At 35.6% G+C, this 15,151-nt stretch overlaps 1 long non-coding RNA gene across 1 annotated transcript; it reads left to right on the top strand.

The window, feature by feature from the left end:
* Window positions 1–5,114: 5,114 nt before the first annotated feature.
* Window positions 5,115–14,419, top strand: LOC127857527 (uncharacterized). Its single transcript, XR_008038400.1, has 3 exons — window positions 5,115–5,169; window positions 13,603–13,665; window positions 13,805–14,419. It is a non-coding gene; the product is annotated as an uncharacterized LOC127857527 (long non-coding RNA).
* Window positions 14,420–15,151: the final 732 nt, after the last annotated feature.

Below are 15,151 nucleotides of genomic sequence, written 5' to 3' on the forward strand. Positions count from 1 at the left end.
ATACTACCGGTGAATATCACATCATTCGAATATAATGATTCACTTGTCAATAAGTGTATAGTTGTACTTTGATTTTATATCTAGGGAGTATATTTTATTAATAACTACCAGGCTAAAAAATCACGCTATGCGATGAAGAAGCATTCGTATTCAGAATCTACTCATAACACTATTTGCAGTCTAGTGATGTTTTTTCCTGTGCGTGTTTGATACAATTTAATGTGTAGTCCCTCCGTGTTTAGAATATTTGTAATCCAAACTATTTGCCTCACGATAAATAAACACAAAATAATCTCTGACTCTTCGTAGCTCCACGTAAAGTTCTTTTCAAAATACACAATATTTATTTCGAAACACAACACTCTGGCCAAGACAATATCACTGTCATTTTCGTGATCGTTGCGAGATTCACCTCTTTTTGCAATTGTTACTTATATTATTAAGACATCTAAGTTTCTTCTAACAACCTCGTATAATCTCGTATCAAGTTAATTAATAAAATGTAAATTCATGCATATCACATTCACAGCAAATGTCTTTCGACGTGTTAAATTATGTTAAATAATTTAATAGATTTTCTGTAAAAATGTAACTTCCAGTTGCAAATATTGGATGTACTGTACTTAAATTATTTTTCTCAAAACTACACATTAACATGGAATAACAAAGGGAGGCTACTATATCTCGCCGAATTGAATTTTAAATGAAAGTTTAGCCCCCCTTTCATTGAACTTAATCTTGCTTGTAAGTAGTATTCCAAAACGGTTTAACAATTCGCACGAAACGCACATATTTCGACAAGGATAAAATTAATTTAGTCAAGAATGCGTGGATACTTATATTATTTGAGGCAACGGTAGGTATCGTGGATTGTATGGATGGGGGCTTGAAGCGCGGGGCGTCATACGTGTTCTCTTTCTCGTAGTAATACTCGTGCTGGTAATCGTACTCATGCTCGAACCCCTAACGTTTCTAGAACGCGGTCCCTTTCTCGTAGTGATACTCGCACTGGTTATCGTACCCATGCTCCAACCCCTAACGTTTCTAGAACGCGTTCTCGTACTCGTAGTAATACTTGTAATCGTACCCATGCTCAAACCCCTAACGGTGCTAGAACGCGTTCTCGTACTCGTAGTAATACTGGTTATCGTACCCATGCCCGAACCCCTAACGGTGCTAGAACGCGTTCTCGTACTCGTAGTTATACTGGTAATCGTACCCATTCTCGAACCCCTAACGGTGCTAGAACGCGTTCTCGTTCTCGTAGTAATACTCGTTATCGTACCCATGCTCGAACCCCTAACGGTGCTAGAACGCGTTCTCGTTGTCGTAGTAATACTTGTAATCGTACCCATGCTCGAACTACAACGGTGCTAGAACGCGTTCTCGTATTAACATAAATAGTCGTACTCGTATTCGTACTCGTATTCGTTATCTGCGGACAAGTCCTTTTAAGCAAATTGTTCACGGTACAGTTCAAACAAAAATATCATTTACCTAGGCGCAAGGCTTTTCTGTAGTATAGACTTTATGTGCAGCCATGTTGAACACAAATGCCTCATACCCGAGCATTATATTGAGAGTTTTCTTTTCCGGTGATTTTTTTCTTGTACATTTTAGAACACTCGTATTGTTTTCTATTGACACTTAAACATTTTTCTCGAATATCGAAAGATTTGAACCACATTCCATATCACTTATACATGTCAATCTTTCACATTTCTAGTAAATCATTTATTTAAAACCAGTAAAATACATGTCAACACAATTATCAGATTATAAATAAACGCACGTATTTACTATGCAAAGCGTGCAACGGTGTTTAACCTCGTGCAAAGCGTAAAATGGTGTTTCACCTCGTGCAAAGCATGCCACGGTGTTTGTCCTCCTGCAAAGCATGCTATGATGTTTCACCTCGTGCAAAGCATGCCACGATGTTTCACCTCGTGCAAAGCGTGCCACGGTGTGTCACCTCGTGCAAAGCATTCCGAGGTGTTTTCCTTCGTGCAAAGCATGCCACGGTGTTTCACCTCGTGCACAGTATGCCGAGATGTTTTCCCTCTTGCAAAGCATGCCACGGTGTTTCACCTCGTGCAAAGCGTGCACAATTTCAAGGATGGAATATTATCTCGTCTCGTGAATTAAATGCTGACTCATTCGCTTTTATTTTTTCCCATTGGATCGTATTTTGAGAAACATGTAAAGTGAAATAAAATACTAATTCTTAAAATCATTTCTTTTTCTCAACTGAACCATATACGTTTTTTTTAATTCATTAATAACTGAGCGTAAGCGATTGTTTATTCGAATGTGCTTATATTAATAAATGTAAGGTGCATGTTTTATTTAAGAATTAGTGTTCATGTAATAGTTGTTTATCGTTTAATAAACAAAAAAAAATGAGTTCATAGTCTTAAGAAATAAGGCACCACCAATCAGATCAAAAATGCGAGTATAATGTCGATTCTAACATGATGTGACATATGTATGGGAGTCTAAATGAGAACTTTATTGTACAATGTTGCGGTCAGGTCCGGGACTACTTTGTTCGAGACTACTTTTTGCGAACTTTATTGGATAGTTTAACAGTAAGCATTTCCTTCTTTGGTTAGCGTCCTGTTTTAAGGAAAGTTGTTGAGTATCATGTCATAATTTTAAACAGACAATCAAAACGAACAAATTTAAAATAGAACTACGGAACAGAGTTCCAACATACTTTTACTTTTTGGTAACGTTTTTAGGTCTTCATTTTGAATTTTCGAGTATTAAACGATTTCACCTACTTATTTACAAATGTCTGGATAAGACATGCACGACTTAAATGTACTTTGGCAAACAAAGTAATTTAGCAAGTTGACATCAGTCAACTATAGAACATTTCATTATAAGGGCAGTAATTCGCGTTCTTCTTGGGTCTTTAAGAGTAATAAATGTGTAAGAGTGTGTTCCCCTTGTTATTTAAAACCAGTTTTTATCCAAAAAAGAATGTTGGTGAAATGTTCAAGGAAATTAGATGTTATGATGTTTGAGGTTATTGTCATTTTTCATTTTGGTAAAAATTTATACAACTTATTGTGAAAAAAACTTTAAAAGTATACTTGACAACGTACATATATGAGCCTCGCCTTAGGAAATATTGGCTTAATGAACGTGCGTTAAGTGTGTTCCCAGATTAGACTGCGCAGTCCGCAAATGCATTTAGCACCGTTTTCCCAGAGCGAGGCTCATACATATTATGATATTAGTTAGAATAATACTGTTAACTTTTGCATAATAAAAAATAACCTCAAGGGCCACGTGTATGAAAAAATCTCTTAGTAAATTCCTTGATAGAAAATATTAAGCTAAATATATAATTTCGGTTAAATTGTTTATAAAACAATTTACTAATTATAAAACGTAAAACATGTTCCCAGCAAACATGCATATATGGGTCCCATATGGGCTGTTTCTGGGCAAACCCATATGGGTTAGCCCATATGGGAGTCATTTGGGACCTATATGGGCTAGCCCATATGGGAATGCCCATAAGGGTCCCATATAGGTCCCATATTACTGCGCTATCAGGAAAAAGATATAAACTTGTATTTATTTGATTAAAAACTCATTTCTTAAAACGTATGTATGACTAACTAGATATAAACTCCTAATATTTTACCCAAAAATAAAAAAATCAATGCATAAGCAAAAAAAATGCAGCCCATATGGGTCCTATACGGGTCCCATATAGGAGTCATTTGGGACCTATATGGGCTTGCTCATATGGGAATGCCCATAAGGGTCCCATATTACTGCGCTATCAGAAAAAGGCATTTTATATGCAACACTTTTAATGAAATATTTAACAAAATTATATTTTCGTTCCACAAAACATAAATATGGTCAATAATAAATTTGCAGCTTGTGGTTAATTTTACCGATAGCGGGCCGACAACGGCCCGTTGTGGTCGTAAATGTTTTCGTTCAGCCGCTAATCAAAAAGCTGTTTCTATTAAGTTCATGTATGAGGTTTCGGAGTTTGGTGGACGGTAGACTATTCCAAATAATATTGATTTTTTATTGCATAATTTTATTTCAATCCATACACATTCTAGTCCGTTTGGTTCAAGATCATGTCTACGTGTGTATGTTAGTTTTTCATGTAAACATATTGCCACCCCACCGTGCGGATCAAGCGGTCTATCCTTTCGGATCGGTGAGTGATAACCACGGAAACAGATATCATTCGAAGGCGTTGCACTACTTAGCCATGTTTCAAAAACTTTATTACATCAAATGAATTTAAACTTGAGTAAAGAAGATCAGTTTGCACTACGTTGTACGTTATAGTGGACAAATGGAAACATGTTTCGCGCGGAATTAACAAGACTACTCTACGAAGAGCTCGGACTTGAGTATGAAGTATTGCGTGTTTCTGCCAATGAAGGGTTTGAATGTACGTCTCTGGCTCATGATAGGATTGTGTGTAAATAGAGACCGCATGACATCACGAAAAATATGCGTATCAATTGGGATGACAGTAAGAGTAAAAACAAAAAAAGTTATAAAGGTATATTTAAAGAAATTATTATAGTTTAAATGTCAGAGATGTGAAAATGCTGGTTATGTAAACAATATACCTATAGATACAGTGCATAGTACAATTTTTTGTTTCATCTTCTAGTAGTTTGGCAAACAATACATGTTTTTAAGGAATTTATCTAAAATTGTAAAATTATTTAGCCACAGTTCATAGACAATTTATGTATGTATATCTACTTTTATACAATTCAAAATCTATGAAAATCATGAAGAGCATATAATCGAAATTGCAAAATATAGTGCGATCAACATAGATGGTTTTTAAAACACATACAACAATGTAGCTTGTTTTATGTATAGTAAATTTATAATTTAATCATATGACAAAAGTGAAATAATATATATTAAATTTGTTATTAAATCGTATAAAAATATACAAACAGTGTACTATCTAATAGGAGTATAAGAAGTAAGTTTGTTGGATAAGTTAAGAGCAAACAAATAACCGGAGAGTTAGTCTTCTCTTGAGTTTAATTGTTTGGATAAGGATTCAGTAGTATGCAGCCTTAACGATGCTATTTTTAGGCCGGTCGGTTTACCTAGTTAACCTGATCTACATGCCGAAATAGAGAGCGCCTTAAAATTCAGGTATGCATATTTGTTTGTTTTGATGCTATGTCGAAGGTTGGTAGTTGTTTTCGGAACTCTCCAGTCTGTTTTTTTCCCGATATCTGAGCACGCGCGGTAGGTACAAACAAAAGCTGACTAGCATATTTTAAAAAGAGTGAATTAATAATTTCTCTTATCGCTGAAAAGTAAATACCACTTTTTTCTGCTCAAACGTTTGTTAAAGTTGATAAAAATACCGTGATTTAATAATTTTCTTTTGATGATCTAATCTCGATCGTGTTTAATTGGTAAGAATACACGATATAATGCTGCATGTACATGTAAACAGCTTCGGTCACGTAACTATGTCATTGCATATACTGTGCATATATTATACTATTCAAATATACGTAAAATCATATAGACAAATACCAGACAACCTAAACCTTACTATCCTCAGTCCATTCGTAGTACTAGAACTAATATATCATTCCATATCAGTTAAATATTAATATATCTATTGATATAGCTCTATTATGATGCTTTTCTTTAATCTAATCTGAAAAGTAAAGAAATTTATTCGCTAAAGACTAAGACCTTAAAGGGACTGTCAACCACGAATGACGAAAAAAAAAAGTTCTAAAATACCGTATTTTTTTTACAATTTTCAGTTTATATTGATTAAAATATCACGACTGGTATATTACATTTCTTGAAAAAAGTTCATATTTGCAGTATATTCGGTAATAAAATTTCGCGATGTGAAATCGAAAGTACGTCGCAAAAATAGGTGGCATAACGATTTACAAACTATAAATAACGCAAGTAGATTGGTCATTATATATATAAAATATATACAATTCACTACGCATGCACAATTTGCATTTCTTGGTTTACCACGTGTCGATGATGATCAATTTACTGGCGTTATTTATAGTTAACTGGGAGTTATCTGGTAGACATACCCAAAATATGAAAACTTAACAACTTTGTTCTAGTCATGTAATATACAAGTCGTGATATTTAAATCAATATAAACTAATAATTGTAAAGAATACTGTATTTTACAACTTTTCTTTTCTTCGTCGTCGTGGTTGACAGTCCCTTTAAGATTAGAAGGCACATCACTAACGAGCTTTACCATACAATACGTTTATTTGCTATATCTATAAAGCATGCCGAAAAACAAGAACATGAATAATGTTTTAAGAAGAAATATTGCATATGTCAAGCCGTTGTATATGCTCATACAGCTGACAAAGTCTGTTTTTCATGTCTTTTAAGGATATTAGCTACTGGACCCATTGGTATAGGCGGATGTACATCTGAACAATGAATTTAGACATTAATCCTGTATTAAACGTCTGGCATACATATATATCAGTGTTATATTTGTTATGGGTAACTATTAATAATAATAGTAATAACAACAAAATACTTGCATTTTGACATTTCCTAAAAGAAACACTACTGTCGTTTAAATACTTAATATCCACTACTGAATGGAAAGCAGATCGGATATCGAAGTTATTGGTCATTCTGTATTAATGACAATGTTTGTACCTCCTGCGCGCGCTCAGAAATCGGAAAAATCCACAGCCTGCGAGTTCCGAATTAAATCTATTAGTGCGGGTCTGTGAATGTATCTATAATTTTGCGCGTAAACAATCCATTTCGAGCCTTAGTTTCGACTTGGTATCATGAACTTTCTGTACACATTATTTAACAAGATGTTTTGTTATCTTCAGTTTCCAAATATAGGTTAATAAATACATGACAGTATGACTAAGGGTCTTTAACTTAATAGGAATGCTGCGCACCAAAAAATGTGTTATTTCAAGTTTAAACCTTTAGAACTTTAAGCGCAAATATGATAAAGGCAAAACCATTATAATAATCTTCACCTTGTTTAGCAAGCTTGCTGTTCTTATCCCTTAATGCTTCAGCCCATTCAATCATGGTATTCCGCGAACTATCCGTGTCACTGGTTTCTGCCATCTTCTTAGATAATGTTGGTCGAGATGGATCCGCTCATGAAATCACAAATCTTAACTTGGCTGATTAGTCTCCTGAAATTCAATCGAATAACATACATCGACAGTCGGTCCGTCGTCAAATATGTCATGACCAGTCGTTTCTTCGTCTAAAACATAAGCGCAGGCAATCCTTTTATCGTGTTGTGATTGTTTTTATGACGTGTTCACGGTTATGTAAGGATCTTACAGAAAGTCCAATCAGGAAAAGCTTTTACAGACCGCACTGCGACGGCGAATAAAACGTCGAAAAATTGTATCTGGTATAGTTTGAAATTTCGAAAGGGACGAATGCTCACAGACGTCTTCACTGCTGCAACAAATTAGTAAATAATACGTATTGTTATTACATGTGTGCTCTTTGCTTTTTGAAGGACCGGGAATAACGTGACCACACGAACGTTTCTTGTACATATCTCAAATAGAATCAATGGCTGACAAACGCCGGAAATTGGAATTGTAAAAGCCACAACATCCGGAAATAATTTGTGTTGAGGAGTTTTTTTACAGCTCTTCTTTCGTTTCGTTATCTGCGTCAGCGTTAGTTGTATTGTCGTCAACTAATCAAACTATTTAACACTTCTGAGCAAGTCGGTCCATCGCGAAATACGTAAGCGTATTTTGGTCCTTGGTAAAAAAAAATCAGCGCAAGTCGCTCGTTTGTCAAACAAACGTAAACGCCAATCGTTGGTCATCAGATACGTCACCACTAGTTGTACCTCGTTCAATTCGTCATCGCCAATCGTTCCGTCGTCAAATCTGTCATGGCCAGTCGTTTCTTTGTCTAGAATATCAGCGCATGTAATCCTTTTATCGTGTCATTAGTGTTTTTATTACGTGTTCACAGACGTCTTCGGCGTCGTCATTTGTTTTCAGGATCTGCAATTGCAGAGACCCTCATATCACCGTCACATATGAAAAAGAAACATGACATGTGGTTCCTTGTAAATGATTCGGAATCTTTCGGTAAAAAATATGGTTACAAATCGCAAAGGATAGGTAACCACAAAATGTTTCTCGGGGGAGGTGCCGCGAAACCCCCTTAACCGCCTCGGCTTTATTTGCTACGGCTACGCCACTGATTTACATGATTCAATGCAAACGTAAATACCTTCAATCTGCGAGCGTTATTTGTCGTGTATAAGCTCCGCTCTGATAACCGACATTACCTTTCGCCTTGTTCAACGTTTAACTTTTCGATCGAAAGTTTTGATAGTTTACAATTCCACGTGCATGAATGTGTTTATCTGGTTTAATTAATTGTATTTTTGATAAAAGCAAACATGTGTTTTGAATAAATTGCTTTGCGTTCGTGATTAGTCATGTTATGAAATAAGTTTGGACCTTTAAGATTTGCACAATCGTTTGATCTTGAACAACATTTAGTTTTTGCTGTGCAACATCTAACAATATTGAACAATATTGCACATTTACAAAGTCCGTATTTGTTGAACCATGCATTCATGCCGGTAAAAATTGTTTTGACAAGGACATCGCTTCTTTGGAAAGATTGCATATATGAAACCAAACGTCTTAATACACATACTGCGACATTATTAAGGTTAATGTGACTCACTTCAAATATGCGTTCTTGTGCGCACAATACCGACAGCTGTAGTTATTGGAAACTCTTGTCGTTAACAATAAACACAACCGATTATGATGCCACAAGTAAAAGTTTGTGTAGGTATCTTTTCCCGAAAAAAGGCAATATGTGTGAAAACCTGTATTACTTAAATACACTTTAATACGCTGCATAGTTTATTAATTATATTTAATTGAACTTTAAACCGAAACATCACATGCATTTAGTTCAAAACAAATATTTTATCGTCTCCATACTTTCCGCATTGGGATTTCCCCCTTGCTTGAACTGATGATGGTTTCAATAGTTGAATCACTCATGAAACTCTCCAGGTTATGATTGTTAAAGATGTGTTTTGAATGTGATTACGCTGTTTCCTTGTCGTTAGCAAGTTACCATCTCTTCCTTAACAATGCATTTTTTTAATCGACGAAACTTTAACAGTGAGGTTTTGGTTTGAAGTGTTCACAACATGCAACACCTCTAAAAGCGTTTCTTATTGTTCCCGATTCGGGCGGGTTTAATTAGCTCGATGCGATTAGTTGGTAGATCGTATCTGCATTCCATGCAAAACGTTATATCTTGAACCGAAGTCCTTCAGATCAAAGTATGCTAGCTGATGTTTTAGCTCGTCTATTTCCGTACGAAGTCGGCGGGTGTCGGCCGACTCACGGCGTTCTTTCGCTAACGTTTGTAGTCGAGCGCAGTCATACAAATTTTTATCGCCTTTATTATTGGTTGTTTTCGGTGTGTTAATGAATCTTTATGTGCCTGTCGCACTTTTTCCTATTTTTTGTAAATTCACAATGTCCCCTTGTATTGAACAATGCTTCGTTGACCTGTCTATGGGACGTGCTTCTTGTTCCGTCAATTTACAACAAACAAAGAAAAGACGGACCCGATCTAAAACTGAAATCTTCACGGAGTAAAGGGCAATTTCCCTGCAAAGTTCATGGACCTCGGTACCATAATTCAATAAAACGTATGAAAAAACAATCTTACCGTTTTTGCCGTTACATTATGCATCAAAACTAACTGCCCAGCGCCGTTTGAAACCATTGTTTACATACATATCAACTGGCAGACATTTTAAACACACGAGCGATTTTATTGGTCTAATGCGAAGGTGTGTATTTACACCTGAAGATTTCTTTCATTAATCGGGTCCGATCACTAACGAGTAGGTCACGCGAGTTGTGTATCGTGTTATTTCTTAAAATTTGACCCATCATTGTTTAGAAAGGAAATTCATTTCTGCGTTGAATAAAACCAAGTTCGTGAAAATCGCAGCACAACAGATGAAGTTATGGCCGTTCAAAGCGATGCACCCCGTTTTTTATGGTGATTTTGAGTTGAATACCTTGTTATATATATATTTGATTGTGAATTTGTTTGCAGAAAAGTTGATTTGTCGTTATAATTTGATTATTTATCATTCAAAATTATATTTTCACTAATTAATATCTTAGCCACACGCTAACCACCTGTGATTTTCATCGGTGACAATAACACATTTTCGTAACTACTTTTTCTTTTTTTGTATTATCATATTAAGATTTACTTCAAGATATATATATATATATATATATATATTCTATGATCACGAGTGAATTAAAAACGATATTTCATCGAATCCAACAAATTTTCTTTTTATTTATGCTTTTTTCACCGTTTATTAACATTGTAAAAGAGTTTAACCGAAGAATTTCGCTGGGATAATGACGTTATTGTTTTCTTGAAAAGGGGCGTGAAAGAAACAGAACACTCGTGAAAATATATTTTCTATGATCACTCGTGAAGTAACAAACAATTTATTCTGACATGAACAAATATCCTCTATGTATTTATCTACTAAAATATACACATTTGCATACATTCCCTAAATGCTTGGCCGCTTTTTCATTCTTTGCCTTGTTTTGAAAGCTTTATTTTAATAATAAACTGGTGTTGCTTATATGAGGCTGTTTGCACTTTATTTAACAGTTTTGTGTAAATGGAATTGAGCCGTACTCTGTAAAAAAGGGGTTTAATGCATGTGCGTAAAGTGTCATCCCAGATTGCAGTCTGCACAGGCTAATCAGGGACGACACTTTCCGCTTTTATGATTTTTTTTCGTTTTAAAAAAGTCTCTTCTTAGCAAAAGTCCAGTTTAGGCGGAAAGTGTCGTCCCTGATTAGCCTCTGCGGACTGCACAGGCTAATCTGTGACGACACTTTTTGCACATTCATATAACCCCCTTTTCACAGAGCTCGGCTCAATTGGTGAATATTTACACGATATAAATCTCAAGAATGTTACATATCCAGTTATGTGTGATCAGCACAAATCGATTTAAAATTAAGAAAAATACCAACGGTTATATATGTTTTGAAGGAATAGCAATATTTTTAGCTCATCTATTTTTTGAATTTTTTTTTATGATGTATCGTCATCACCTTGGCGTCAGCGTCGGCGTCCGGTTAAGTTTTGTGTTAAGGTCCAATTTTCTCATTAAGTATCAAAGCTTTTGCATTTAAACTTGGTACACTTACTTACTATCATGAGAGGACTGGGCAGGCAAAGTTAGATAACTCTGGCGTGCATTTTGACAGAATTATGTGCCCTTTTTAATCTTAGAAAATTGAAAATTTGGTTAAGTTTTGTGTTTAGGTCCACTTTTCTCATAAAGCATGAAAGCTATTGCATTCAAATTTGGTACACTTACTAACTATCATGAGGGGACTGGGCAGGCAAAGTAAGATAACTCTGGCATGCATTTTGACAGATTTATGTGCCCTTTTTATACTTAGAAAATTGAAAATTTGGTCAAGTTTTGTGTTAAGGTTCACTTTATTCCTAAAGTATCAAAGCTATTGCTTTCATACTTACGACACTTACTAACTATCATAAGGGAACTGTGCAGGCAAAGTTATGTAACTCTGACTGGCATTTTGACAGAATTATGGCTCCTTTATACTTAGAAAATTGAAAACTTAGTAAAGTTTTGTGTTTTGGGCCGCTTTACTCCTAAAGTATCATAGCTATTGCTTTCAGACTATCATAAGGGGACTATCAAGTTGCATAAATATGGTTGTCTTTTTGGCGGCATTATGGCCCTTTTTTGACTTAGTAACTTTGAATATATGGTTCAATTTTGTGTTTACATCCACTTTACTACTAAAGTATCAAGGCTATTGCTTTCAAACTTCATATACTTTTATACTATCATGAGGATACTGTACCTGGCAAGTTGAATTTTACCTTGACCTTTGAATGACCTTGACACTCAAGGTCAAATAATTAAATTTTGCAAACATTGCCATGACTGCGTTATTTATGATCAGATTTGATTGATACTTTGACAAAACAACTCTAACATGACATACTACAATAGACTCCACCCAAACCATCCCCCATGCCCCCCGAATCCCCTTTTGTTGAAAGATCATCTTATAAATGACCACACCCTCACACTATACCCCCCCCGACCCCACCCAACCCCCACCCCCAATTTGTTTTTGGAAACATGGTTAAAAAACAAAAATATTTATTTTTATTATTTTATTTTTGAAATACCGTCCAACTATCCCACCCAAGAACCCCCCCCCCAAAAAAAAAATAATAATAATTTTTTTATTATTTTGTTTTTGCATTTGTATTTCTTATTTTTGGAAGATAATGTAATAAATGACCACACCCCCACACTATACACCCCTCTCCACCCCACCCATCCATCTTTTTTGATTGAAGTATTGAGATAGTTCCCTTCACCTTTAAAAAAAAAGATGAGCGGTCTGCATCCGCAAGGCGGTGCTCTTGTTTTTATACGTTTTTACCAAACCAAAATGTCCGCGTCCATTTATTTACTATTTTGTGGGGAACTTTGAATAACCAGGTATTTTACACGCACTGAAACAAAAAATAACGGCTAAACTAGAAGTGTAATGCAGTCATATAGTTGTAGCCAACAAAAAAACGTTTAGACGATGTACTATTTTCCAAATTCCTCGCCACAGATCCAAAAAAGCTTAAACAACGTGCAAAACCTTGTACGAAATATTCTAAGCATGTTATCAAGCAAAAAATGTTGTATTTATTTCGTTGTTTGTCGTCGTGAATAGCAAACACGTCAAAATTAAGTATGTTCAAACGATGTACAATTTTCATTTTGTTATTGTCCTAAATGTTTGAGAAAACTACAGAAATCTAAGAAAAACGACAATAACCAGCGTACTTAAGGCGACTAAGCGGGTACTCTGCGCATAGTTATCATTTATTTTGATATTATAAAATATGAGAATACCTTGATTTTCGTCATAAAGCGAGAGCTTTTTCCGCCATTTTGTGCGTACGATGTACTTTTGTGATCACGTTATTCCCCGCAGTGATATGCTCCCTATATATATATAGCTATATATATATATATATGGGGAGCATAAAAATAAAAAAGCAATTCTTCCAAATAATATGTGGTCGGCGTCCGCATTTTGTGTCTACGGGCTCAACGACTGTATATAAGAAACATTAATCACAGCACAGGCACTAATTTCATATAATAATTCAAAACCAAGTCCAGTAAACATAATCCACAAGTTTAAAATGTTTTCGGTGAATTTAAAATTATGATTGGTCGCTTCATTACAGTTTGCATTTAAAGAATTTGGCAGACAGTTGGTACGGGCTTTTTGGGTATCGTAATGTATCTTCGTTGTTTCTTATTCTGGAACAAGTATATATTCACACGCTTTGTTCAATAAAGTATTTACAACATTATCATCTATCTTAAGCACAGACGAAATATTCCGACGTTATTAAAGAAATTTTATTATGAAGATAAGATAAAATACAACATTTTATTTTATATTTATATTTCAGAACAAACTATGATTTGGACCTTACAGTACCTGGTTTTGCTATTCACAGTTATCAGCACAAAAGGTAAAACATGTTTAACATGTTTAACTGTACCATCTTTTTTTGAAAATGCTATCTTATATGAAATTGGCATAGTCACACACTGATTAAAAACTGTACTTTACTGTAATGTTATAGATAATGTTCTTACCACTTCTTTCAGTGCATGCACCAAGCTGTCCGGACAAACATAATTGTTATAGAAACTATTGCACACAATATGAAGATGGCTCCTATAGTTGTCGGCAAGGCTGCAACCGCGGTTATTGGGGGGATGATTGCAGTTCTGTTCTTTGTTCAGAAGGTTGCATTGATGTGTGTAACAAAACTGATAGAACATGTTTATGTAAACCACACTTTACCGGCAAAACATGTGAGACCTGTGAACGCGGAAAGTATGGAAGCCAATGTGACACAAATTGTTCCAGAGGATGTTTAGGTCCATGTAATATGTATACTGGCGATTGTAAATGTAAGCCATATTTTTCCGGCCATTAATGTGATTACTGTGAAAATGGCATGTACGGTACAGAATGCAATCAACTTTGTAGAAAAAACTTCGAAAGGTGTGATACTGAATCCAGTTGCATGTATTGCAAACCTGGGTACCATGGGAATAGTTGCCAGTATGATTGCCCAAGTACGTGTTATTCCTGTATTTCTTCCGTTGAGTGTTCATCATGCAAGCCCGGGTATTATGGTCCTGACTGCAAATTAAGTTGTAGCGCTGGGTGTGGGTATAAAGGGTGTGGCAAACGCACTGCGTCATGTACCCCGTGTAAAAGGGGTTACTCCGGGCTCAGATAAATGCTCCATAGGATGTAATTACATTTGTGAACAATCAAGTGGATTTTGTACTAACTGGTGCAAAGACGGATTTTATGGAGATAGATGTGAACATTCGTGTTCCGAGCACATGTATTACTTGTTCGTCGTGGGAACACTGTAATACGTGTCCTAGTGGTACCTACGGATCCATGTGTGAAAAACAATGTCCTGACACTTGCCACGATTGTGTCGAGTGGGAACAATGCGTTTTGTGTAAGGCGGGTTTTCATAATATCTATCATCAATGTCGATGTTCGGACGGGTTTTGCGCGTCCAAGCAATGTCAGTCTTGCAATAATTCTTCGTATTATTCAAATGGTTCCACATGCTGCCCGTGTATGGGACACTGTAAATATTCAGTTTGTACGTCGGCTTCAGAGTGCACACACGGATGTGAAGATGGATATACTGGGACGGGATGTAGGTTACCATGTACCAAAATAGACACAAAATGTGCAGCATGCAATGGGGATAGGTTACGTAATTTCAAGTGCACACGCTGCAATGAAGGGTACCATCCGATTGCAAACGGAACTTGTTTACCTTGTTCCGCTAACTGTGTGGAAGGTAAGAAAATACTATCAAATATTTTCTTTGGTTATCGGATGTCGTTTTCCTACTGTATTTTGATGTTATGAATAGACATAATTAACATTCGTATTTAATGTTTAAATATAAAACT

This window comes from Dreissena polymorpha, chromosome 14 (assembly GCF_020536995.1).
Source record: "Dreissena polymorpha isolate Duluth1 chromosome 14, UMN_Dpol_1.0, whole genome shotgun sequence".
NCBI classification, from domain to species: Eukaryota; Metazoa; Mollusca; class Bivalvia; order Myida; family Dreissenidae; genus Dreissena; species Dreissena polymorpha.